The sequence below is a fragment of the Erpetoichthys calabaricus genome, chromosome 14 (assembly GCF_900747795.2).
Source record: "Erpetoichthys calabaricus chromosome 14, fErpCal1.3, whole genome shotgun sequence".
NCBI classification, from domain to species: domain Eukaryota; kingdom Metazoa; phylum Chordata; class Cladistia; order Polypteriformes; family Polypteridae; genus Erpetoichthys; species Erpetoichthys calabaricus.
The window spans coordinates 99,446,196-99,472,813 of NC_041407.2; the positions used below are offsets into that span (position 1 = coordinate 99,446,196).

General features: G+C 35.6%; 1 protein-coding gene across 1 annotated transcript in view; it reads left to right on the forward strand.

Annotated features, from left to right (window-relative positions):
• raraa (retinoic acid receptor, alpha a) overlaps positions 1-26,618 on the forward strand; it is a 286,802-nt gene that overhangs the window by 93,163 nt on the left and 167,021 nt on the right. The window lies entirely within an intron of this gene.

Sequence of the window (26,618 nt, forward strand, 5' to 3'; positions counted from 1 at the left end):
AGCATAAAGGCGTTTGCTAAAATAAAAAAGGAATAAAGATAAACTCACTTGTCATAACAATATGACATTTAGCATGGCTTTCATATAAATATAAGTTATGCTATAGGTTCTATGCATGAAGAGTAGTGAGCAACAGAAAAGGAAAGAATTTGTAAAATGTGTCTGACCCATCAAGAGTGTGTTTATTCACAAAATTCCCACATCTCCACTGAGCACATCAGGCAAGGCAAGACGTATTACATGAAGTTTATATTTCTCCTTAGAGCAAGGGAGTTTTTTTATGCATGGAGATTCCAAAATCCATCACCATACAAACTATAAATCAGTTTTTTTAAATGTTCCTGTCTGGAATGGCATAGAAATCTGAGTGACATGCCTTGGCCAGCTACTCCAAGTGAAAGGAAGACCCTGCAGACAAACGTCTTCTCTATTCATAGATGACAACAGAAGCTATCCATGAATAGACTCTTCCTGGAAGTGACATGTGACAATGGAGTGGATTGTTGGATAGCAGTGCAGAAATGAATAGGAAACTGACTGGATACATGGAGTGCATTCAGTTGAATTTTGTTTACTGCATGTTTGAATATGCTTGCATTTCATATGTGAATAAGACATTTGTGCCAAATACCACATGCGCATGTTCTACAGGGGAAACTGATCTTTGTGTTTTTTTTTGTTTTGTTTTTTTTGGGGGAAACTGATTTTTGACACCATCATCATGTTGGTTACTAACCATCCTTAGCTTGCACTAATTGTCATCTTTCTCTCACATACTTTAACATAGATATTCCTGTATGTGTGTAATATATGCTGTATATTTCTTTAATTTTTGTTTTGGAATTTAATACTCTTAAAGTTTTACTTTCAAAGAGCTTGTTAGTTTCATCATGATTATAGCCTTCATCAGTAACCACAGTCCTTATTAGGGCTGTCAAAGTAGGCAAAAAAATAAGGTTCAAATATTAAAATATATTCAAGCTTAGGTTAACAATTCTGGACATTACATTTGCATTTGTACATCTTCTTTTTTTTTTTTTTTTTTTTAAATACTGTATTATTATAGTAATGACAAAAGCGGCAGCCACAGCAAGAACACCAAACAATAGGAAAAAAAATCCTAGCGGTATTCTAACGACTGTTATTTAAATATAGGAGCCAACTTCTCTAGTAAAGGGAAGCATCAGCACCTCTGTCTTGTTTTCAGTTAAGTACTGATGGTTAGGTGCACAAGTCTTAGACTGCTCAACCTGTTGAATACAAAAGACTCTTTCTAACCTACAGTATGTCATTCAGCTGTCCTGCAAAAAGTGCTTTCCCCTGAGCTCCACCTAAACTCTGCTTCCCATCCCTCACAGCTGTCCTTCCAGCAGCATAACACGTTGCAATATGTTTGTAGTGCAGGACAAGGTGGACAGCATTGTTGTAAGTGCTTCGTTCTTTGCAGAAGCACCACGTGTATAAAAAAAAGAAAGTTAAAAATATATATATATACTAGCCGACGCCCACCGTAGCATACGGCGGTGTAAGAATAGGAACGGAAAACGGTGAGAAAGGAATTCAGAAATCAAGAAGAAATAAATACTTCATGAAAGTCGGAGTTGTGAATAGATGTTTTGGTGGAGACGACAGATAATGAGTCAAAAGATCTAACCCTAGAAAAAGCCACGTAGAGACAACTGACCGTGGCTGAAGACTGGTTGTTGTAGTTTAACGCAAATCTTTGCGAATGTTTGTCCTTAGGACTTGTTGATAGTCTTGGAGAAGGCGAGTCTGAGTGGGAATTGTGTGCGTTTAAATTTAAAAGGGAGATTGGTGTCGGAAGGAAGGAGAGAGATTCTAGGAATGAAGATTGTTTCAGAATTTTTGGATAGCAATCAGTTTACACTAAATAATATTTGTATGTATTCAGGTAACGATGAGTCTTGCTCCGTTGCAAAGACTTTTTGATGGCATAATATTTCAAAGGAGCATAACTATAGCTCCCAGCTTTAGATGAAGGATATGGGGAGGCATGCCAGTTGGTGTGAGGGTGTGTAAAAACTCCTGTGGGTACGTTAGTTGATCATTAGCATCGTCACTGACTACTGTATCTACACTCTTGAAGGTCACTTTTTCACCCTGCATAAGATCAAGAACTTTGTTGTTAATATGTAGTAAGTTCTTGGGGAGTCACAGTCGAGAAATTAATATCACCGTAAATTTGAGCAACTGGGTCTTGTTGTTGTGGTAAACATTGAGAAGGTAGTTCTGCCTTGTCTCTAGTTTTACCTTCCCGAACTTGAAGAAGCCATTGAACAAATTGAGTTTCACTTTCGAGAGCGCTCATATTTTTTGTGAGTTTTTGGTGATGGAAGAGGCAGTGGTGAGGGCTCGAGAACCGCGGAAGATAACAGGCAGTATTTGGCGGAAATTAGGGATATTGTCATTCATTTTATAACAAAGGCTTAGGAAACAACTGTCGTAGTATAACGAAAATAGGAAGGAGCGAAACCAATACCAATGGTCAACAGAGTACCTTCCTGTAACAGGCTGGGCGTGACCGGTTTTGAAGAGGAGCCGCAGGCAGCGTGGGGAAGGGTTTGGAAGAGGACGAATAGCAATCGAGAAATGCCGTGTCGGCTGCGTGTGGGCGGGACCGCTTTTGAAAAGGAAGCAGGACGAACCAGAAGAGAAATATATATAAGAGATATAATGTAGAGAAGCATCATGCCAGCACGTGTGGCTCATAAGGATTTACCCTCCTTTTCCTGCCTGATTTTATGGCTTGCTATCAAGGATCTTCAGGAATAACGGTCAGTTAGTAAGACTGTGACTTCAGGATAATGGTGGGAGAAGTAAAAGAGCAGGTAGGAGGCAGGCAAGTGGAAGCCAAACTTGTTTTATTATTTTGGAGGTGTCCGACAGGTGGCGGCAGGGTACTGTTTACATCATGGCATTCAGAATAAAAAGGCAGTTGGTACCTGTGGATCAACCCAGAAAAGAGGGATTATCGCAGTATGAAGTCAGGATCCACACAATATGTTTACTTTCTTTTCTTTTTTACAGATACAACAATATTTTAATAAAGGTGGGCAGAATATTTCTAATTGCACCTTGTTGTGTTAGGCATTATTTGTCAAAACAGCAGCCACGTATGACAGAGTAATTGTGGGACTGGTGAATTTCTTTTTAAATGGGGATTTTAAAATATTGTATTAGAAGGAAAATCAGAATTATGACTGTTCCCTGTTCTTTTATGGAAAGTTCTTAGCATTAAACAGTCAGGGATTCACTCTTGTTTAAAAGTGAATGGGACATAATCAGATGCAAAATGATACTTTTTGGGCAATATTCTAAACACTGAAGTTTATAAGTACTGTAATTTGCATTAAGTAATACTCAACAATGAACATCCCACCTCTATACAGTTAAGAGAATTATATGAGTAAAGCCTGTGGTGAGTTAATTCCTCATGTATACTGAAACATCAAAAGAAAATAATGTACAAAAATGAGTCAACACAGAAACTCAGTGGACCTGTTTTAGAACAGATTTCATGTTTTTTTTTTTTTTTCCCAAATTCTGAAAATGATTTGGAATGATTTTATTCTTAAGGAAATTATTTTTTCTGCTTTTAGATCATATTGGGTATAAGAGTATGAAGGTTTTGTGAGCATTCTTGATTAAGATACAGTAAGTTTACATTCGAGCAGTATTGTATAGGATATAACAATGGAGTTTAATCCAACACCATCTGACAGATTCATACTTTTCAGTGAGGGACATTTGTTAAATCATAGGGAGGATGGTCCTTAGAGGCAACTTTGCAGTTTGTTAACTTTAATATAATTTTAGTTGAAATAGATTTGTGAGATGTATAAATTTCAGCTAAGTGCACTGATTGAAGAAGAATGTATGTTGTGAATAGGTGAATTCAATTTATTATCTGAAATTGTTAGTGAGACTTTCCCATTGTCTCCTAAGATTGTCTGAGTGGGTGCACCTTGAGATTAGTTAATGGAATAAAGAATACTACCAGTATCTTCATTGTTGCTAGCTACCATGCATTCAAATATACAGTAGATACTGACTGAAAATTTTTGAAGATTGGAGTGTTAACTTTTAGCAAAGTTTCTAACTTGTACATAAACAAATGGTATGTTATTGGAAGATTATATTCAAAGCATTGTTGTTGAAATGGTACATGCCCATTGTTAGTTTAAATGTATCTAAAGGTCAGCATACCTAATGACTTCCATGAATTAATTCTTGTTTCAAAAGAAGGCAATAAATATGATGTATTACATGCACCAGAACAACTGAGATAAGTGTCTTAAATAATTTTCTTTGTTGGCTATAGATTTTGGGCAACTGATGTACCAATGGACTATTAGTAATTAGGCAGTAGTTATTAATCAGGGGAGTGCAGAAAAAGTTAGAACACAATTTCTGTTCCTTGGCTATCCAATCAGATGCTGCTCCATTGCCTTCTGATTCATTCCATATTTTTAAAGTACAAATATTTATGAAACAGTAGTGAAACCGGAAGTTAGGCAATGCTGTGCTACCCTCTGCTTTAGATTTTAGTACGACCATCTTTTTATTAAGTGGCTTTTTTGTGTTCCAGATAATCTAAATAACATTTCAGTATAACTTCACTGCCTCTGCATTGCAGTATAAAACAGAGTTTGTATTGTTTTTACAAGCAGAGGCTTTTCAAGCAGAATATAGCAGTTGGATCCAAGCCATATGTATTGGGTCTAAAACCATATTTGCATCGTAATGTGAACAGATATCCCTATTCAACTCTATCAAAAGCATTTTCTGCATCCAGAGATGGGGAGACTCAGATAGTGCAGGGGTTGATACTGCTTTAAATAATTGTTAAAGGCTTGACAATAGGCGTCTTCTAACTTCTGTTAATGAATTCTTTTGATCTAGTGAAAGTACAGAAGCAAGCACTTCCTCTGTCCTTCTAGCTAAAACATTAGCTGTAACCATAATGTTGTTATTGAGTAGTCGCCTTGATGTGGAGGTTACACACACAGAAGGGTCTTCGTTCTCCTTTGAAAAGACAGTAATTGAGACTTGCCATCATTTTTTTTTCTCCCCAAGTTAAATATTGTCTTCTCCAGCTTTTATTAATCTATCAAGCTTAAAGATACCATTTAGACAGACATCTTTTATACAATCTGCCTTGGATAGCTGTCTGGACCTGCAGCTTTCTTGAATTTTAAAGGATTTACAGCATCTCCGATTTTAAAGGGTCTTAAAGGTTTGAACTGTATATTGACATCTAGCAGTTCTGTTTTCCTACTTCAGCTTTTGAAAACTACTCCTTCAGTTTATAATTTTGGGGTTCTAGTTCCTAGACCTGTCCTATTCAAATGATGGGCCACATGCGGCCCAGAAGCAACCTCTGAGTGGCCCAACCCGTGGTCCCGCCAGAGACATAGAGAAAAACAGATTTCGAGATCCCTCAGAAATTCATATATAAATTCCTACTTGTAATACAGCCCATGAATACAACATTCTGCATAGCCTAGCAGCATTTAACCCACACTGCGCTGCATTGTTGTGTGTCAGAAGTGTTATTTATTTATTTATTTTGGAAGACGGTATGTGCTGGCCTCAGCAGCTGGTCGTGGCATCAACTATATATTCAATGTTTCTATAATCAATTGTGTGCTGAGTCTTAGTTGTATTCCAGTTTCATCTAGTGAGTGCGAACATGGGTTTTTGCAAATGAATGGAATCCTTACTCTGAGAGTCTCGTTACTGACAAGCGCTGTCTCCACACTAAGTGCTTTGAGTATTGTGTAAAGTGCTGTATAAGTATAAAGAATTATTATTATACTTGACAATTTGTCAATTTCAAATTTTAATTATGTTTTTTCACCAAATAAACAAAATGTAGCACTAGGACTCTGCCTCTACATACCTTCACAGTGCCCCAAACGTGATCCAAATGCAATGTATGCGCAACACCAGGCACTGATAATCACACATGTGGTGATTTAAAATATGACCAAAATGTTTATTTTTTTATTTAAAAGTGGGAGAAAAAGTCTTCCCACTATCTCTGATTCTGTTCAGTTATAGCTTTTTATTTTTGTTTTATGCACTTTTTGATGTGCCTGTGTCAGATGTGACCACATTTAAAAGGGAAACAATGAATAAACATTACTATATTTCAATACATTCATTTGTGTTGGTATAAAATTTATTACCTACTGCTTACTGGCTGCTGAAAATATCTGGCCCAGCTAAATTTCTTGGTTTGAAAATCTGACCCAGCTGAATTTGTAATTGAATAGCCCTGTTCTAGACCAGTGTTTGACAACCTCAGTCCTGGGGGCACACTGGCTGCACGTTTTTGTTCCAACCAGATTCCTAATCAGTGACAGCACCTGATAACATTGATCTCATTAAATTAGCTGGAATTATTTTTCTTTTATTCTACATTCAGAAAAGCACAGCAGCATGATTTGTACATTTATAAGACATTTAGAAATATTTCTGCTTTTGCTATATATTTAAATGCTTAACTCTCTTTTGTTGATTTCATTATATTTTGCCCTTTCTCTGTGCAGTTTTTCCCTTCATCGTGTCTTATTAATGACAATCAAAAATGAGCAGAGCAGCCACACTGGCAAACAACACGGAATAATCAAAGGCTGCAAGTACTTTAGCATCAGACCCACTAATTAGTATATAATGGATTAATTAAACAATTAGAACACCTTGAAAAGTAGAATGAAAATCAAGATGAAAATATTGTTAAAAAGAAAAAAATACATTTTTCCCATATAACTGTTTGGTACATTTTAATAAATATATATAATTTTTTTTACCAAATTTAGTTTTCTAATTTCTATATTGTTCCCAAAACACAGAACTTGGGAAATAACAGTTCACTTAATTAGCCCAGCAGTCCAATTAAAAACAGAAGCTGGCTGGAACAAAAACCTGCAGCCACAGTGTACCCCCAGGACTGAGGTTGGGAAACACTGCCCAAGACCATCTAAGCTACATGATGGCTGGTGCAGGTTTTAACATTTTAAATGAAACAAACCGTGAGTAAAGGGTTAATACAAAATTAAAATCATCATGCTTGATTACATCTTGCCTGAAGAAGGGGCCTGAGTTGTCTCAAAAGCTTGCATATTGTAATCTTTTTAGTTAGCCAATAAAAGGTGTCATTTTGCTTGACTTCACTACATTCATAATGGCTAACATGTTACAACACCCTAGTATTACATCATTACAGGTAAATTGAATAATTGATTTCCTTGTTTAAAGTTAGGTCAGAAAAATTAAGTTACATAGCTTTGTTTGTAAAGCAGACTAAATATGAAAAATTTACATCGGCATTATTGCATCTTGCATCTACAGTATTTTGACACATTCTTACTATACACTGCACTGTTATAAATATAGAGAACGACATGCTGACCTCATTAGAGTTTTCAATTTTGTGCAAGTATCTCTGAACACCAAAAGCACTGAAAGCTAAAACACAGAGCCTATTGTATGTGACTTGGCAGGTGTATTTAAGTAATATCCTAATAAACAAAACTAGGAGCCTGCAATCTGATCTGGGGTTGGGAGGACCTCACACTGATGAGCTCCTGGATGCTGATCTCCAGTTATGTCATCTCGGTCACATGAGAGTTGTGACTGATTAACCTGTATACTCCCCGAAAATGCCACAGGCTCTGTTCTGATTAAAGTTCACACTGCTATCTATCATTTCCTATGTCGGTGTCTCCTGCACAAAATAGATGTGATTTTCAAAACATAATATCGTTTACTTCGAAATCATTTGCATTTTTCCATCATCTTCTGAGACCAGCAGTTAAAAAAATGTATTTTTCATGCCTCGTTTTGTTTTGAATACCCAGTCATTTCCTGTTGAGGTTCTATTCTGATTTGTAAATTAGACATAAATTTATTTGTTACATCTGCTTTCCAAGTACAGAATGAAAAATGAATGCAAAGCATTGGCATAGTTAAAGAAACTGTATGATGATGATCTGTTTATGGGGGAAAAAAAAGTATTGGCTGGTAACAGCATGGCTTTTCATGATGGGTCTTCTTGTGTAACATTTTTTCTTATTTGCTTTTATCCTTTCATGACTTACACTATATTTTAAAGCTGAAACAAGTAGTATTTTCCACTTGTGTTTCTAGGCACTGCTTGTGTTAAATATTTATGGTACATTTCCCAAGAATAGCACAGTATTTAAAATTCTTGATCGTTTGGTATTACTAGGGGGCTTTGCCCCCTGCTTGTTTTGCTTGCCAACCCCCCGGCCTGTGCTATGCACCACTGCCACTCTGCCACTCGCGTATGTGGATTTCACTTTGACCGAACAATAAATCTTTTAATTCTCGCGGATACACCTCTACATTGGGAAGAAGCACTACTTTTCCCTGATGGCAACACGAATTAGATGATCTACAAGTCTCTGACTTAAAGTTTAAATCAGAACAATATATTCGATCTCTTTTCGCTGTTCCGTTATTTCACCGAGTAATAATTTCTGTTTGCACTAATACGATCTTTACTATTGTTTTTTTTTGTTTGTTTTTTTTTTTTGAGACTTTTGAATTTTAGTACTTTCATTATCTCTGACATGCTCTGCATGTGTATCACGCCAACGTTTTTGAACCTCTTTACAACGTTGTACTTTGTCATCTACTCTTTGTCTTTTATTTCCGGCCCCGGGCATGGTTAAATCTCTTGGCACAAAGTCTTGTCCCAGGATGTTTTTATATAATAGAGAGATATTGTAAAACACGATTATTGACTGATACGTTCTTAGTCTTATTTCTTTACAGATCATTGTTGTTCTTCGATGATACTGTGTCCTTACTAGAAAATAACAATGTGAAAGCTGTCAAAATTGTGCTTTCGTAATATTGCTTTGCACATTAACTACATGTTCATAACTAACTCAAATTGTTTAGTGCCAGACAAGTGAGAGAAGAACTCATCATTTTAGCTTGTCCTCTTAATATCGGTTAAGCTTCCATTAAACTGCACACATCCTTATTTCTGTTCATTTTGGAAACAGCAATTCCGTTTTTAACTCTCATTGTGAATGATGTCGCCTAGCACCAGTTAGGTCATATGTTTTAAGCCTATCCTAAATTTCAACCACTTTGGGAAACACATTTACTTGTCTATTAAATATTGTTTGATTTACAAGTATTCCCAATCCTCTAACTGGCATTTTTTTAGATTATCATTGGCAAGACTAGGTTGTGTACCAATAAACTTGCAGTGATTTCCTATAGTCTGTTGTTTAGAACATCAGCTGATTCTTGCTTTCCCTTCATAGCTCAATTGAAAAGCACCATCTTATTTGTCTAAAGCTTGGGAAAAAAATCTTTTTGTGGAACAGTGGAGAGTATTTTAAGAAATTGCTAATGATTTATTAATGTTATTCTTAAACAAGTCTGCTGGGCTTCTGTCTTTTGTTTTACCTCTGCTATTCTACTCTATATGAGGAAGTGTTTTATAATAGGCATTTTTTTCAAACAGTTCTTTTAACTTGGTAAGGGTGGAGCATTATGATTCATTGCTGTTTATCTTTGCCTTTGAAATGTTAACTTTATTGTATTTTTAATTGGACTATGTTTTACATCTTGTAATATAACTGTTAGCTTTGTCTGATTCATTTGGTTTTAATTTTAGTGTAATACATATATTTTGAAACTTAAAAATCACTTATGCTGTAATTTAAAGAAAAATTCTTTTAATTAAACTATACATCCTGCCTAGTACCCAGTACTGTTGGATTATACTCTGGCTTCCTACTGGAATTGGATTAAGTGAGTTCAGTAATTTTATGTTAAGTTATGAGTGACCTTTTGTTCATTACACGAATCTCTTTTTATGACTGAATTCTCACTTTTTTTAGAAAAAGGATTTTCACTTTATTTTACTGGATTTGCCTTCATTTTTGTTAAATCTAAATTTAATAACGCCTTGCTTGCATGAAGCAATTAAAGACTGCAATTTCAGAACATGATAACTCTTCAGCTCTATTAATTTGGAAGTTAAGGATGTACTTAATTAATCCACTTAAAAATCTTAGATACAAGGTTTCCATTTTTTTTTGTTGCTAATAATGTTTATAACAGCAAGTTTGTTTTAGTAATAGATACAATCATTTCAAGTACATGCTTCTTTGGACATGCAAAGTTGGATTTGGAATGGTTGGCTGGCTGAAATAGTGCAAAAATAATTCAACGGTACGTTTCAGGTAATTCTATTGGTTTTGCAATGTCAGCTGTAAGCCTAAACTTCAACACAGTGTTGCATGCATACACACTCACTCATACTCACATTCACCTAGTTTTATAAACTGACTGACCAGTCTTAATTTCTTACATCTGCGATGAGTCAAGGAATTCTTTCTAGTAAACACAAGTTTTTCTGTTTAAAGATAGATGAAATAGGTTTAGCTTATATCAGAAGCGCAGAGGAGAGTACTTGTAAAGTTTCTGTGGATCTTGAAATATTAGTATTATAGTACAGGACTAGAATCTCAGTTATTTTGTTGTAGTTGTGATAAGCTAATGCATGCTAATACAGATTCAACAGCATGATACTGTACAGTTTAGTATAAGTTTCCAGTCAGCAGAATTTGCACTTGTGCAAACACCCAGATAATCACCAGCAATGCAAATCCTTTTGCTCATTGTTATTTACGTTTAAACCATTATGCTAGCAGGCTGAATGCAAAATGCAGAGAAGGTGGAACTCTGATGAAATGGTAAATGCTCAGAACTGCATTTTTCTTCACATTTGAACATTTTTCCTTATCTGCATATTTAAAGTTGATAATTAACATTTTGAATGGGATTAGAAGCATTTTTATAGTCTTGGAGTTGTATTTTTCAAATTAATGCAAATGTGGTTTATATTTGGTGGGAAAAATCTCTTCAATCTCACAGTATCAAGTCTGTAATCTTTATGCAAGTAATATGAGACATGACACAATTAGTATTTCTTGTGCTTATGTTTAAATTTTAGGATCTTTACAACTTTGTGTGAGTAGCCTTGAATGTTGTCTCCTTTTCAATCAATCAATATTTTTTTATTTATAAAGCACATTAGAACACAACTAAGTTTGACCAAAGTGTTGCACATAAACAAAATTAAAATCAACTTCACAATTAAATCAATAAATATATTAAACATATAAAAGTGTTAAATTAAAAGTAAAATGCACACATAAAACATACCAAACCATTTAAAGACTATAATAAAAGTATGACAGTACTACCTTTAAATATATATCCATATGCCAATGAGAAAAGAAAAGATTTTAATTATGATTTAAAAAATGTCAATAATAATAATAATAATTCATTACATTTATATAGTGTTTAAGGGTGACAGTGCTTTTCTGTGAATACCCTGTTCTATGCAATAGTCTACATACATTTTGTCTTTAAATGCAGAAGAAAAAACCCTTTAGATTACTAAGTTTTGATTCAGAAAATTTTTATTGGTATTTCTTTCTGTGTATTCATTTAGTTAGATTGCAGCAACAATTGAAGCACAAAATGAAATCTGCATGTTGGAGATAATCATTAAGGTTGAAAATGCATGCCTTCTTCCTCGACAGTTAAAATAGACACATTAACAAAATAATAGTACGTCTTTAGTGATACTATCATTTGGGCATATTATGTGTTAACTTTCAACTCTTGCATAAATGTTTTTTTATGCTTTTTATATTTATCCACTGCTTTGAGGCATGTATTTGTTCTATGTTACTGCTGGATCAAGTAAATTTCTCTTTGCTATACAGTGCCTTTATCATCTGTCTTGTCTGTCTGTCTGCTTTGGTTAGCATAGAACACTCTGTCTTAGAACCTTACTATTTGTCTGCTTACATGTTTGATATGTGCATTGGATCATAAACTTTGTATTGGTATTTGTATTACTGATACTGGAGGTTAGACTCTTTCAGTAACTCACTTTGAATTATCACTTTAAATTGAATAAGTACTTGTTCTTTTAGTTGAAGCATACCCAAGTTTAAACTATGGCTGCGAAAGACCACATTAATGAAGGGAGAGGGTATGGTTTACAATTTAACTTATGTTGAATTTGATGTCTGTTCATTAATGTGTTTAATCCAGCATGACATTCAAAAACTAGGCCAGTCAGATGGGATTTGTTTCTTTTGTATTTGCATTATTTTTTTTTGATAGAGTGTCTTCTCGAAAAACTGGGTAGTTATTTGTTTTGCTAAAAGTCTCTAAAGAAGAGCCATGTTTACTTTTACACTGGCAAGCGTTTGGTATTGTTGAAATGTATTAATTTGCCTTTTTCTACTTTGTGGAAAGTTCTCATTCAGTGATTATGTATTAGTAATAAAGATATAAGTGTATACAGTTGAATAGCTGGGAGCCCTCCAGGGATATCTGTTTATCTGGAATAGTGACATAAAGCCAAGTTCTTCAAAGAAATATTACACTTTTAGGAAGAAACAACTGAAGAGCTCAAAGTAATCAGAAAAGGACAGAACATGAGTCTATTGCACTACTAAGCCAACTTCTATAGATCTGACCTCCTATTTTTCTGTTGGAGTTGCTCACCCAATTGTCACATGCCTCCTTAGTTGGCTCTTCAAAATATATTATTTAATAATTTCTCAAAATATTTTTTGAAGTCATCTCTACTGTGTTTGTATGCAGTTTGTATTCCAGTTATGATCAAGATGTTCTAAGACTTAGTCTTTAATTTTAATCCTTTTCAGCTTGTCCCTTAAGGTAAGGCCATGTGAAAACCGAAAGAGTGGTATCACAAGTACTTTTTTTTTTTTTCCCCTCCAGCCAAAAATTTTTGAATGGAGACAGCATTGTGTTAAGGTGGGGGGGGGCGCATTGCTATCACTGTGAAAGAGAAAGATATGTCTGCCTTTGAACGCACCTTTTCCAACACCAGCTTAAAGTATGTATAGGGGACACGATTTATTGATACAGTGGTAGCTGTGCTTCATTCACACCTGTAATATATAAAGTCTCAGAACTTTTGCTAACACCTTGTGTGTGTGTATATGTATATGTATGTATATATATAATATATATGTGTGTGTGCAGAGACGCAAAGTGGCAAAAGGGCAGCTGCTTTTTGAAATGATTGACAAAAAGCGCGACAAGGAGAAAATGCAGCTCGCCAGCAGCAACAAGCCAGCAGATGATCCGACTGCAACTCCTTCGTGTGTGTTCAGCCCCCCTTCACAACGCGAGCGGTGTTATATGTTCTGTGAAAAAGAGATTTAACCACGCCCTGGGCAAGAAATAAAGGACAAGCATTGTTTTTACAAAAGTTTTAAAGTAAAAGTGAAAATAATGCATATGTAACAATTCCCATGAAAATAATAATCTCTTTAAATTGTATATCCGGTAAAGCAAACCCGGGGATGGGCAAGCGAAGCGAGCAGGGGGCGGAGTCCCCTAGTGTGTGTGTGTGTGTGCGCGTGTATGTATGTATGTATGTATGTATATATATATATATATATATATATATATATATATATATATATAAGCCACCAACACAACAGACCAGAACCAGGCTTGTTTGCTTTTCCATTACAAGTAAGGATGCTAAAGAAGGCAAATGGTGTGCATTAATTACATGAAATATCGTAAGTAATAAATTCCTGTACACTTACTAACTTTAAGTACTGTTGTGCTAAATGTAGTTTTTTTTTTTTTCTTCCTCAGACTGATTCCATTTTTATGTTGCCATTGAATATAATGCTAATTTATTCCAGCCTTTTTGATGCATATTTTTCTGGTTCTGTTACGGATCATCATTTCCAAAAATGATGATAAACCCTTTAACTAGGCCACAATGCAAGAAGTGTTTGAACATCAACGGAGATCCAGGATTCCACAAAAGAAAAAAAATAAATAAATAAAAAGAATTAAATGACAAAGAAATGTGCTTCAGAGTGGCACTAGAAGAAATAATGTTTTGACTGCAGTCTTGTTTTTTGCAAGGCAACATAAGCTGAAACCATTATGTCCTAATGGCTCTGTTGATACAGGTTTCATATATGAATTACAAACCAGCCAAATCATCAATAAAGCCAGCAGTGGAAATAAAACCTAATTACTGGCACTAAAAAGAAAAGTAGTACTAGAAAGTTCCAGTATCTGCCGTTTAGTACTCATCTAAGTTGACCTCACAGCCTAAGCCTTGCATTTTTTTTTCTAAAATTTGTTTAAATATTAAACTCAAAGTGTTTATCATACTGTCACTTGAAAGGATTATTATACATTATCTTTAATTACTGTAGAAATCAGTAACCAGTATTCAATGCAGTGAATACACAAGACAGAAATAAGGGCAGACGTAGAGTTATTAAAAGGGCTGTGGATAATTATGTTTTGGTTTATTTACTGATTTTTTTTTTTTTTTTGGGTTTGCATGTTTTGTTTCTGATTATACAGTAAGTACAGCCTAGGTGTTTGAAGCTGCAAGTGCTTAATAGAAATGTGACATCTACATTTTTTTGATAATGAGAAAGAACACGTGTGGTGCTGCATTAACAGTAGTAATTGCATTTATATTGTTCTTTTGTATTTTGTTATAAAAATGTGTGTGCTTTATTTGTTTTGTTTCTTGGTCATATCTGGTTAGTTGTTATTGGCATATTGACGTTTCTTTTTTTGGATTAAGATTTTTCTTTATTACAAATTATAAGCATCTTGAAGTAGTAGTTATATGCTTGTACTTCTCAGATTTGTTTTACGAATAAGCTTGTACTGCTAAAAAGAAATTCACATCTAAAATTAAATACTGCCCTGAGAAATATCTGTGGCCAGGAAAGAATTTCTTTTCTTTCTGGGAAATGAATGTGTTTATTTTTTGAATAAGAGACTTTTGAGTTTACAAGGAAACTCAGTAGTTTGTAGTTGAAGATTTTGCCATTTTGTTTAAAGTATCCACAAAAGCAGCAACATGAACCTAATCAAAGTTATTCATTCCCTGAAATAATGTAATTAGTGGAGTTGTATACCCTGACCTCTAAGTTGCAATGATGTACTGCAGTTTTGAAGCCATCACTTCTTAATCTGCAGCCTTTTTGCTCCTTTTGAAACTAACACCTCTTAAGTTGTGATGTATTTTTAGTGATTTGCAGACATTGGCTTCTGATTTTCAAGTAGGTACAGTACATGTTTTGTAAGACAGAACTGTTTTAATTTAAGATATGTTCATAACCAGATTGATGGCTTAGATAGATAGATAGATAGATAGATAGATAGATAGATAGATACTTTATTAATCCCAGGGGGAAATTCACAGATTCGCATTGGCTTAATGCAAGCAAACAAAATCAGTTGTCAGTTTCAAACCTTGAAGTCATCATAATTCTTCAATTCATGACCACCCAGTTTCCCTGGGATTACAATAAATGTTAAATAATTTGTCAGATACACAGGTCTACTGCTGCTTGGTAGCTACTTCCAAGAACCAAAAATGTTCTGTATAAAATCAAAAATATGGCCATTGGAAAAGACTATTAATGTAGGCAATTGTTTTTTTCATGCTGATTGAATGTAGCAGATTTACAAAATCTTATCATTGATTTCCCTGATCTGATTGCTAATTTATTTTCCTTTGCTACATTGCTTGTAACTGTGTATCTCCACATTGGTTGTTAATTTGCATTGAAAGCATAGTGATTTAAAGAAAAAAAACAAACAAATATTAGCTGTGTGCATGTTTGGTTAATTAATAATGGTAAATTGGCTCTGTGTAAGTGAGTATGGCCAGTGAAGAGCCAACACTCCTCCCATATATGGTTTGTGTTTTGTACCCAATGTTGCTGGAATATACTTCAGCCTCAGTGACCCTGATTTGGAAATCTGATGATGGATAAATAATAAATGACCTAAGGTTAGACTGTGTTTCATTTTTTAAACTGATCTGCTTAATTTTTAAGCTCATGTTTACAGGCTTATGGGTAGCTGAAACCAGTAGCTAGGCACAGTTGTGCATAAACCTGTAAGAGTTTAGGATAGTCTGCCTAACTGTATCTCTTTGCAATATGAAAAGATTCTGGAGTTTGCAGAGAAAGCCCATGCAAATAAGATTGTGCAGATTTCCCACAGTGCACACAAGTTAGGAATGATTTCAAGCTTCTAACTTTGTGAGTCATTTAAAGCTGTCGGATTGCAGGCTGAGAGATTGTAGTGAGCCTGACACAACACTAATATATATATATATGCACACTTGAAAAAATAATCACTGCATGTACTTTCAGAGGGCTAATTTTTAAGTTTGTAAATTGGCAGTGCCTTATTAATTTAGTAATTTTTTTTATTGGTTTACACTGTGGCAATAGTTGGTTTTGAAAATATTACATTATAAACTATTGACACTTAATGTATAAAATAATGTATAGAAATGTAAATAATAATGTTAAAAAGACTAAAAAGCATGACTTCGACTCGCCCACTGGCATTTGTCAAGGCTTTTAAAAAACAAACAAAAAAAAACACAAAATCTCTGATCTTTTGATTTTTGGGAGAAATTATTTCTTTACTATTTAAGACTAATATGAATAGTATGAAAAATAGTGTTGGATAACAGTTAACTTTGTCCGGAATCATTAAGCATCCTTAAAGACACAGATTTATTAAATTATGATTGGCATAATTTGTACTACAATTACAAATGAGCAAAAAAAGTTTTCTGCTCCCCAATATGGTTGGACCTGCATGCTTAGACACATTAGATTGGTTTCAGAATGAGGGTTCTTCATGTGTATGGCTGTCTTTCTGATGAAGATTTACCGTGTTACTAATACACTCAAGGTGTATTGACAGGTGTGTTAGCATCTTACAGTGTGTTATGAGCTCAGCTGCTTCAGTCTAATCTAGTTGTTAACTTCTAAAACCAATCAGTGAATAATTTCAGGGGCTGCTGGTTATGTACAGCAGTAGATTGAAGCTTCTGCCTGTGAAATAAACCTTGCTTTTTAGCCAAGGCATCAATATCATGTTGGCCATTGTGTGTATATTACCATAGTGATAAACATGCATGAAAGGCAAATTACATTTATGTGGCCTTAGGTGATGGAATTAGGATGAGTTTATTACTTTTAAAAACTATTTCAGTCCCATGATTGATCTGCCAGAAGGCCAGTACTAATCCAGCAAAGCCCTCTACCCCAACCTGAATTGAGGTTTCATGCATGTGCAGTACCATGGTTTATTTTTTTTTCCTCCACCATCTACAATGTTTATTCTGCATTTAGACATCTTTGTTTAATATATCACTTTAATGCTAAGTTACATTTGCATTTTGTACCAGAATTTAAAATTTATAAAAAAACAAAAATGTTAAAAAATTATACCTGTACTTGTACTAAATATCTTTCATTTAAATATATACAGTGTATAAAATATTAAGTGCAACTGAAAAGAACTGTCTGTGCACACATTTTAGGTGTAGTACCGTATTGTAGTTTTTCCATAATGAAATGGTCACCCTACTGGGCACACAGTGATTGATAGAGAGGCAGGGAGACAGAGAGAGGAGAGATAGAGAGATCTTGTCAAGGACACCTGATGGAGAGATGGAACCCATTAAGAAATTGCTGTGCTCTGGGCAGTGTCAGCGAGGGCCCCTTAGCTCTTTACTCATTTTTGAAATGTTTTTTCTTTGAAATGATGGATAGCAGAGGGTTTAGGGGTATCTTTAGTCCTCTGAGTGCTTGGTGGAGGGTTCAAACAGGGCGGAAAGGTCAACTTTAATGTTCTGTGGTATGTCTATGTGTGTGTATTTTTTTTTTACATTTTTAATACAAAGACAAATGCTGAATATATTAAACACAGATGGAGCCTTGTTTAATTTTATCTGCAAAGTTGGATTTCTAAGGAAGCCTTGTTGTCACAGCTTACATGTTTAGTGAAAATGCTTAGAGGGCTAGCAAACCCCAAAAGCACACTGTTGTCAACATTTACAGCTGAATTTGTACTTACTAATGTGTACTGTGTGGTGGCTGTGTGTGTGTGGTCCTGTGGCATACGCGGCTTTTATTCATTAGCATCAAATCTGCCTCATTGAGTTTTAGCTGCTGGTTATGTGTTGTTTTTAGAAAATTATAACACACTATATGAATCATATAATAGAAGTAGTAAGACAGTGTCTATGTGTATTTAAAACCACAGGGTTCTCATGGTTAAAACTGAAACTCTATCTTGTGAAAAGATTAATTCTGAATTCAAAGAACGATTGGCTGTTAATTGAAATAAAGCACTGATGAGCATCTTCCTTTGAATGCTGCAGATCTTTTTTTCTTTTGTAAAACATGATTACTGTGTACATGTCTGATTTACATTATTCTGAGGAAATGTTATTGTGGCCAAGTTTCAAAAGTTTTATGGTATGCCAATTTTCCAGTTTATTCTAAAATTGAGCAGCTCATATCTAGCAAATAACCTGAAATGGTATAAAGGTAAGCAGTAAACTGCCAGAGGTTTAAAAAAAAAAAAAAAAGGTTTGCATTATTAAAGAGTGAAAAACTAATGTAATTTTAAGAGTTCTACAAAAAGGCCTCTTTCAGGGAACATGTAATGGCTCAGCAACTTACACAAATTACACCTTTTCTACATCAATTGAAGCTTATTAAGCCTTGAAAGGTGATGCAAACAATTAGTACAGGTGACCCAAATTTTGTTGATTACTTACAAACCCTCTGCCTGTATAAAAGCAGTGTTGGAACAAACTGCATTGCTACACCCCCAAAGCATTATTTGGACAATATTGCACAGTATGTTGACATCATAATGGTGAAAAAAGGCAGTTCACAAAGGAGGACCGATAGGTAGACCATTATAACCTTTAAAAGTTAAGGTCTGTCCTTTAGAGGAACTGAAAAGAAAGTCAAATTGTCAGTGAGTACAGTTTCTGACACCATTGAAATGAACTTGGGAGCTCAAGAAAACTCTGACAGGAACAGGTTTGGCAGACACAAAGTCACACCAGAATTGAAAGACAAGTTTCTGACTGTCATCAACTTGTGTGATAGGCACCTCGAGGAGCCTAAATAAGATGAATGAAGTGAAGTTGCATTTTCTTTAAGTTAAAGATTGAATGACATTAACTCTACATGGTCCTGGACTGGATAAGAGTTTAGAAAATGAATGGATGTGCCAGTTGTCCTGTTGAACCTCTGATATATATTTATTTGGAGATTCTGTTTCCTGTATTAATGTTCCAGTGAAAGTAGGCATAAGCTAAATGATTGTATGAAAAATGGTTTTCAAAACCTTAATAAAAGAAGACTAAATACTTTTATTCAGGGGAGCAGTTAACATTTCTTGTTTCTGAAAAGAACAACTGTTTTTATTTTAGACTGCAGCATCTGGAGCAACCCAACTGTAAGTCTGTCAACACACAGCACCGCATCACACAGCTTCCAAATGTGGAACTAACATGTGCCAACTGCGGAGTCCTCTGGAATTCATCTGCGGTTGGCTATGGGCAACCATGCAGTGGGAGTCTTTTCTGATGATTTCTGGCAGCTTGTCTTAGGTTTACACAAGTGAAATGTGATTGCAAAATATTTTCTGAATAAATGAGATTTGGATTTAATTTCTCATCAGCTTTTGTACTAAAAGAATCTCTCACAATATGAAAAACACAAGATTTCTTTGATATTTTGGTCACCTTTAGAGTGGCATTTAGAAGGAATTAGCCACTAGCCAACAGTCACCAGTTGCCCTTTTATATTTAGTTTTAGAAAAATGTTCTTTCTCATTGCTGTGTTTTGCTTCTTTCTTATAGACAGTCTACTGCAGTGATTTATGCTAAGTACAGTAGATATCATCAAGTGTTTGAAGAAGGTCTCAGGGCATTTAGCATATACTGTACTGAAATTATTGACATCTTTTGAATTCTTAAGTTTCCTTTACTAAAACTTGCTATGCATCATGATGTGTACAAAAGTCTGTGGCATGACATTTATTTATTTATTTTTGTAATTTTAATGTCATAAGACACTGTTCAGTTCTTATGGAAGTTTATGTCACATGTACCTGTAAATACCTTCGTGTCAGGTATAAGTATTTTGAACATATTAGTGACTGTAAGTGATTGGTACAATTCAGGATACTTGCTGATAATTTAATGCAATTGATAATGTATTGGGTGGTCTGGTTGTGTGCATATGTGTGCCCTGCTGTGGACTGACATGAAACAGTAAATGTTAAATTTGATTTATTATCACAGTGCATCTAAATTAAAATAAGTGCTAAATACTACAGTATCAATTATGAAGCTCATTTTAAATATTTAGTTTCAGTACAGATATGTTAATAATAATAATAATAATAATAATACATTTTATTTATATAGCGCCTTTCCCATGCTCAAGGCATGGCCATGTTGCCAGTACATGTATCATAGATATGCATCTTTTCTTCCATGTTCTCTTTTTCATGGACTTAGTGAAGTATAGTCCAAAGACTTCCACAGTTCAACTATTTTGGTAGACCATCTTGCTCTTCAAGATGTAAATGTTTTCATGCTTCTAGCCTAATTTATTTTGATGTCAAATGATTGAAAGGCCAAAAGTTTACAAATGCAGTGAATTATATGAAGACACCATTCTCCATGTAGTTTTTGTATCTGTCTAAAACCTACTGTTTTGAATGCATCATGGTTTATGATTGCTAGCTAGTTCTCTTCAGTTGCTGAGTGAAACACTTTCAGCATTTTTAAAGTTCAATGTTAGGGTTTGGTAAATTGAAGACCTTTGGACAAGGAGGCTACATTTTGTGTGACACAAATGATGCCTATTTCATTCCTGAATGGCAGGTTTGACAAAAGTAAAGTAAAAATAACTCCCAAGTTCAACTGAAGAGTTAATGATTTGTGTCTGTGGGGTAGCAGAAATGAGTTTGTGACCACAGGAACAAGGCATTTACATAAATCTGGAAACCTCAGACCTTGGCTCTTCCCACAAACCTCCCCCCCCCCCCCCTTCCTTTTTAACATTAAATTTCATCTGAGCAATACTTTCCTTCTACACAGCTGAGTAAACAAAAGTGCTGAGTTGTCATGTTTTAAGCAAAAAAAAGGAGCAAATAGAACAAGCTCTCAAGTGGACGTGCAGGCAGATTCTGCAAATTGTAAATGTTAACCATAGTTAAGTGTCAGTATAGGTGTTATGGTTCTTAAGTTTTTGTTTAAGAAGGTTCTGTGTTTGTCTTTTTTCCTCTGTTTTGTTTTGCTGCTTCATATAATTTCATGTCTTAATTGGTTCCAGATGGACTTTTACTGTGTTTGTTTTTATTGAGAATACTTTGAAAGACAGACATCTGCATGTCTAAATTCACATCACCAGTATTTTAGGTTTTAACAGGCGTGCCAAGTATGAATTGAGTACAGTTTTTAGGTTAGAACTATGTCAGTGGGATGGCATAAATTGTTACATTATTATTTCTTCAAACAAATATACAATATATGTAATAATTGTATGGGCTGAAATTTAGCTTACCAATTGTGCCTACGCAGCTACTAGCTGCTGACAGTGTCTTTGGTGTGTTCCGGCATCATGTCATTGCATCCTGTGCAATGATGTAATGGCATTCCATGGATGCTCCGCCAGCCACACTTGTCGTTAAGTAATAGTTTATATTGACCAGATAAAAGCCGACACTGTCTACATGCAAACAAGCATTTCACAGTCTTGCTTCCATCCGTCATTCAGGAAAATGCTCTACGACGTTGACAGTATGAGGCTGTCATTTGTGTTGCTCAGTGACTCCTTAACAGACATTTGCAAAACATGAGGAGTTTCTCTGCTGAGTATGTAATTTTTTAGAGACATCATTTTCAGAGTAAGAAGCTATGACCACATTTCAGATAGAGGACCACTTGGTGCTCACCCTGATTCCCTCTTTCCAATAGAGAACCACTTAGTGCCTACGCAGATGTTGTGTTGTCATTTGGAGCCATCATCTTCTTTCTCAAATGGTTTTAGATGTGGCTTTTTCTCCTTTAACTCCTGAGAAATGCTGTAATATTTTGATTAACATTGTATATCCCTTGGTTCACTCCCAGCCTATTTTATACATCGGTTAATTTCAGAATCTCAAGTTCAAAGTTTATTGTCATGTGCATAGTAAGGAAACATATATGTCATTGAACAGTCCAAATTTAAACAAGAAAATGAATGCCTGATGTAACATGTAGGTTTGTTACAGGACTTGGTTAGCTGGTTTAAAAGTTGGAGCAGTTTTACATTTTGTAATTACTTCATCTAAGAGTTTATCAGAATTTTATTAATATTTGTATAATAGCGAATCAGCAGTGATTATAGAATTTTATTACATGTACTAGTAGTGTATATGAAATGTTGTTTTTTTGCCATTTTACAGTATCATGTCCTGACATTGCTTTCACAGAGAGTAGATTCAGACTCAGATGTGCTGCTGTTAGCTGTTGGATGTGAGGGGTCTGTGGATAGTTGGATTTCAAATTTCTTAATAATAACATTTTTCAATGGATTACCTTATGGAGGTTTAAAGTCTATGCTGAAATCTCAAGCTAAAATATTTGTTTGCATCTGGTTTTATTAGATAGTGGGTCACTGTGGCACTTCGCTGATAAATTACAGCGTCAGAGAAATATTGAATCATTTTAATCTTTAGATAATGCAGCCATTAGGTTAGTGTAATGGAAATACTGTGCATACACTTAGCCACTGCAGCATAAAGTGTCACTGAGCCATTTTTCATATACAGTGGGGCAAAAAAGTATTTAGTCAGCCACCAGTTGTGCAAGTTCTCCCACTTAAAAAGATGAGAGAGGCCTGTAATTTTCATCATAGGTATACCTCAACTATGAGAGACAAAATGAGAAAAAAAATCCAGAAAATCACATTGTCTGATTTTTAAAGAATTTATTTGCAAATTATGGTGGAAAAAAGTATTTGGTCAATAACAAAGTTCATCTCAATACTTTGTTATATACCCTTTGTTGGCAATGACAGAGTTCAAACGTTTTCTGTAAGTCTTCAAGATTTTCACACACTGTTGCTTGTATTTTGGCCCATTCCTCCATGCAGATCTCCTCTAGATCAGTGATGTTTTGGGGCTGTCACTGGGCAACACGGACTTTCAACTCCCTCCAAAGATTTTCTATGGGGTTGAGATCTGGAGACTGGCTAGGCCACTCCAGGACCTTGAAATGCTTCTTACGAAGCCACTCCTTCGTTACCCGGGCGGTGTGTTTGAGATCATTGTCATGCTGAAAGACTCTGCCACGTTTCTTCTTCAATGCCCTTGCTGATGGAAGGAGGTTTTCACTCAAAATCTGACAATACATGGCCCCATTCATTCTTTCCTTTACACGGATCAGTCGTCCTGGTCCCTTTGCAGAAAAACAGCCCCAAAGCATGATGTTTCCACCCCCATGCTTTACAGTAGGTATGGTGTTCTTTGGATGCAACTCAGCATTCTTTCTCCTCCAAACACGACGAGTAGAGTTTTTACCAGAAAGTTCTATTTTGGTTTCATCTGACCATATGACATTCTCCCAGTCCTCATCTGGATCATCCAAATGCTCTCTAGCAAACTTCAGACGGGCCTGCACTTGTACTGGCTTAAGCAGGGTGACACGTCTGGCACTGCAGGATTTGAGTCCCTGGCGGCGTAGTGTGTTATTGATGGTAGTCTTTGTTACTTTGGTCCCAGCAGGTCATCCACTAGGTCCCCATGTGTGGTTCTGGGATTTCTGCTCACCGTTCTTGTGTTCATTTTGACCCCACGGGGGAGATCTTGCGTGGAGCCCCAGATCGAGGGAGATTATCAGTGGTCTTGTATGTCTTCCATTTTCTAATAATTGCTCCCACAGTTGATTTCTTCACACCAAGCTGCTTATCTATTGCAGATTCAGTCTTCCCAGTCTGGTGCAGGTCTACAATTTTGTTTCTGGTGTCCTTTGACAGCTCTTTGGTCTTGGCCATAGTGGAGTTTGGAGTGTGACTGTTTGAGGTTGTGGACAGGTGTCTTTTATATTGTTAATGAGTTCAAACAGGTGCCATTAATACAGGTAACGAGTGGAGGACAGAGGAGCCTCTTACAGAAGAAGTTACAGGTCTGTGAGAGCCAGAAATCTTGCTTGTTTGTAGGTGACCGAATACTTATTTTCCACCATAATTTGCAAATAAATTCTTTAAAAAAATCAGACAATGTGATTTTCTGGATTTTGTTTCTCATTTTGTCTCTCATAGTTGAGGTATACCTATGATGAAAATTACAGGCCTCTCTCATCTTTTTAAGTGTGAGAACTTGCACAATTGGTGGCTGACTAAATACTTTTTTGCCCCACTGTATATCTACATTAGCTAGGCTGTGTTTATTTTATTGACATATAGTGAGTTGCTGTGACTTAAGTTCATGCAAGGTGCTGCTTAGCCACAGGGACGACTGCTGGATGGGGTAGAGGCAGAAGCCAGCTGTTAGCATATAACAAGATGTGCAACTGTAGTCTGGTACTTTAAGCAACAGTAATGTATACTAAGGAATAAATAAACAATATCATTACTACTGTATTGAATAAGTAAAGAATAACATTATTAGTGAAATGAATAAATTAATACATATCTAATGTCGTAACTTGTATGGTGATGCTCATTCATCTGTGTATAACTGGCCTGAAGTCGTCTTGCTTCAGTGTGCATGACTGCACTTATTTCAGCTGTAGAATGAGTGAAAGAAAAAAATAACTTGAAATAACCACCAAGGTTAAATCTGAAGCAGTAAACTAATTCAAAGATGAAGTCACATATAATGTTGTCATTTTTACAAATTCACCAATGCTTCTTAATGGGAGATTTTTATATTTCAAAAATGTATATGGCAGGCTTATTTTGAGATATCTTAACAAAAATTGGTTCTCTGGGAGCCCATTTGTTTAATGCAGGCAGGCAGGCAGGCAGACAGACAGACAGACAGTCAGTCAGTCATAGCCGTAGCAGTAGGCTTTTTAAACATTATATACAAGCACACCTAAAAACAAAGAAAGAAGCTTGTCAATGCATTGAGATTTAAGTGGAAATTTATTTGCATTAATGATTCTGATGTATCTTGTCCATTTTACTGTAGAGAAACGCATCAAGCCTGTAAAACAGAAGGAAACTCTACTGTGCCGGGTAACATCATTAGGCATACAGCTAATTTAAGAATACATTATGATCAAGTGCATCCTTGCTGGCATTTAAGACAGTTAAGGAATGACCTTTTAAAGTAGGAGCAATATCTCACCATTTTTGTGACCTTGTTCTATAAATGCTTTAGGCAAGTCTGAGTAAAATGTCTTTTGCCTTCACCAAAGATAATATGTAACCGGTGGTGTATACCCCATTTGATGAGATGGAATTCTAGTAGGTCCTGCTTTCTTGCAACAAAAGAGTAATAAAAAAAAAAAAGATGGAAATTAGAAAATTAACTTCTGACGGTCCAGGGACTTGGAGTCATGGACTGTCCAATCACTGTCAGGAACAACATTCTAGAACAGTTAATCTTGTATGAAAATGTACTCTTTAGAAGCTTGCATGCAGGAGGTGACAGGTAATTATTTAAGAAATGCGTCATTTACAATTTTTGTCAACTATTTTGAGAAGACGTATAAAAATTTCATTGTACTCTGTATACTATGTACTGTGTACATGTCAATAAATTTGAGAAGACTTGACTTGACAGGCCACTGCAAACTAAAAGAAGTGGGTATTCAAGGTGCAGTGGTAGGTTGGTGGAAAACTGGCTCACATATAGAAGGCAAAGAATTATGGATAGAGGAACTTTTTCCAGATAAAGCTACAGTGGTGTGAAAAACTATTTGCCCCCTTCCTAATTTCTTATTCTTTTGCATGTTTGTCACACAGAATGTTTCTGATCATCAAACACATTTAACCATTAGTCAAATATAACACAAGTAAACACAAAATGCAGTTTTTAAATGATGGTGTTTATTATTTAGGGAGAAAAAAAATCCAAACCTACATGGCCCTGTGTGGAAAAGTAATTGCCCCCTTGTTAAAAAATAACCTAACTGTGGTGTATCACACCTGAGTTCAATTTCCGTAGCCACCCCCAGGCCTGATTACTGCCACACCAGTTTCAATCAAGAAATCACTTAAATAGGAGCTGCCTGACACAGAGAAGTAGACCAAAAGCACCTCAAAAGCTAGACATCATGCCAAGATCCAAAGAAATTCAGGAACAAATGAGAACAGAAGTAATTGAGATCTATCAGTCTGGTAAAGGTTATAAAGCCATTTCTAAAGCTTTGGGACTCCAGCGAACCACAGTGAGAGCCATTATCCACAAATGGCAAAAACATGGAACAGTGGTGAACCTTCCCAGGAGTGGCCGGCCGACCAAAATTACCCCAAGAGCGCAGAGACGATTCATCCGAGAGGTCACAAAAGACCCCAGGACAACGTCTAAAGAACTGCAGGCCTCACTTGCCTCAATTAAGGTCAGTGTTCACGACTCCACCATAAGAAAGAGACTGGGCAAAAACGGCCTGCATGGCAGATTTCCAAGACGCAAACCACTGTTAAGCAAAAAGAACATTA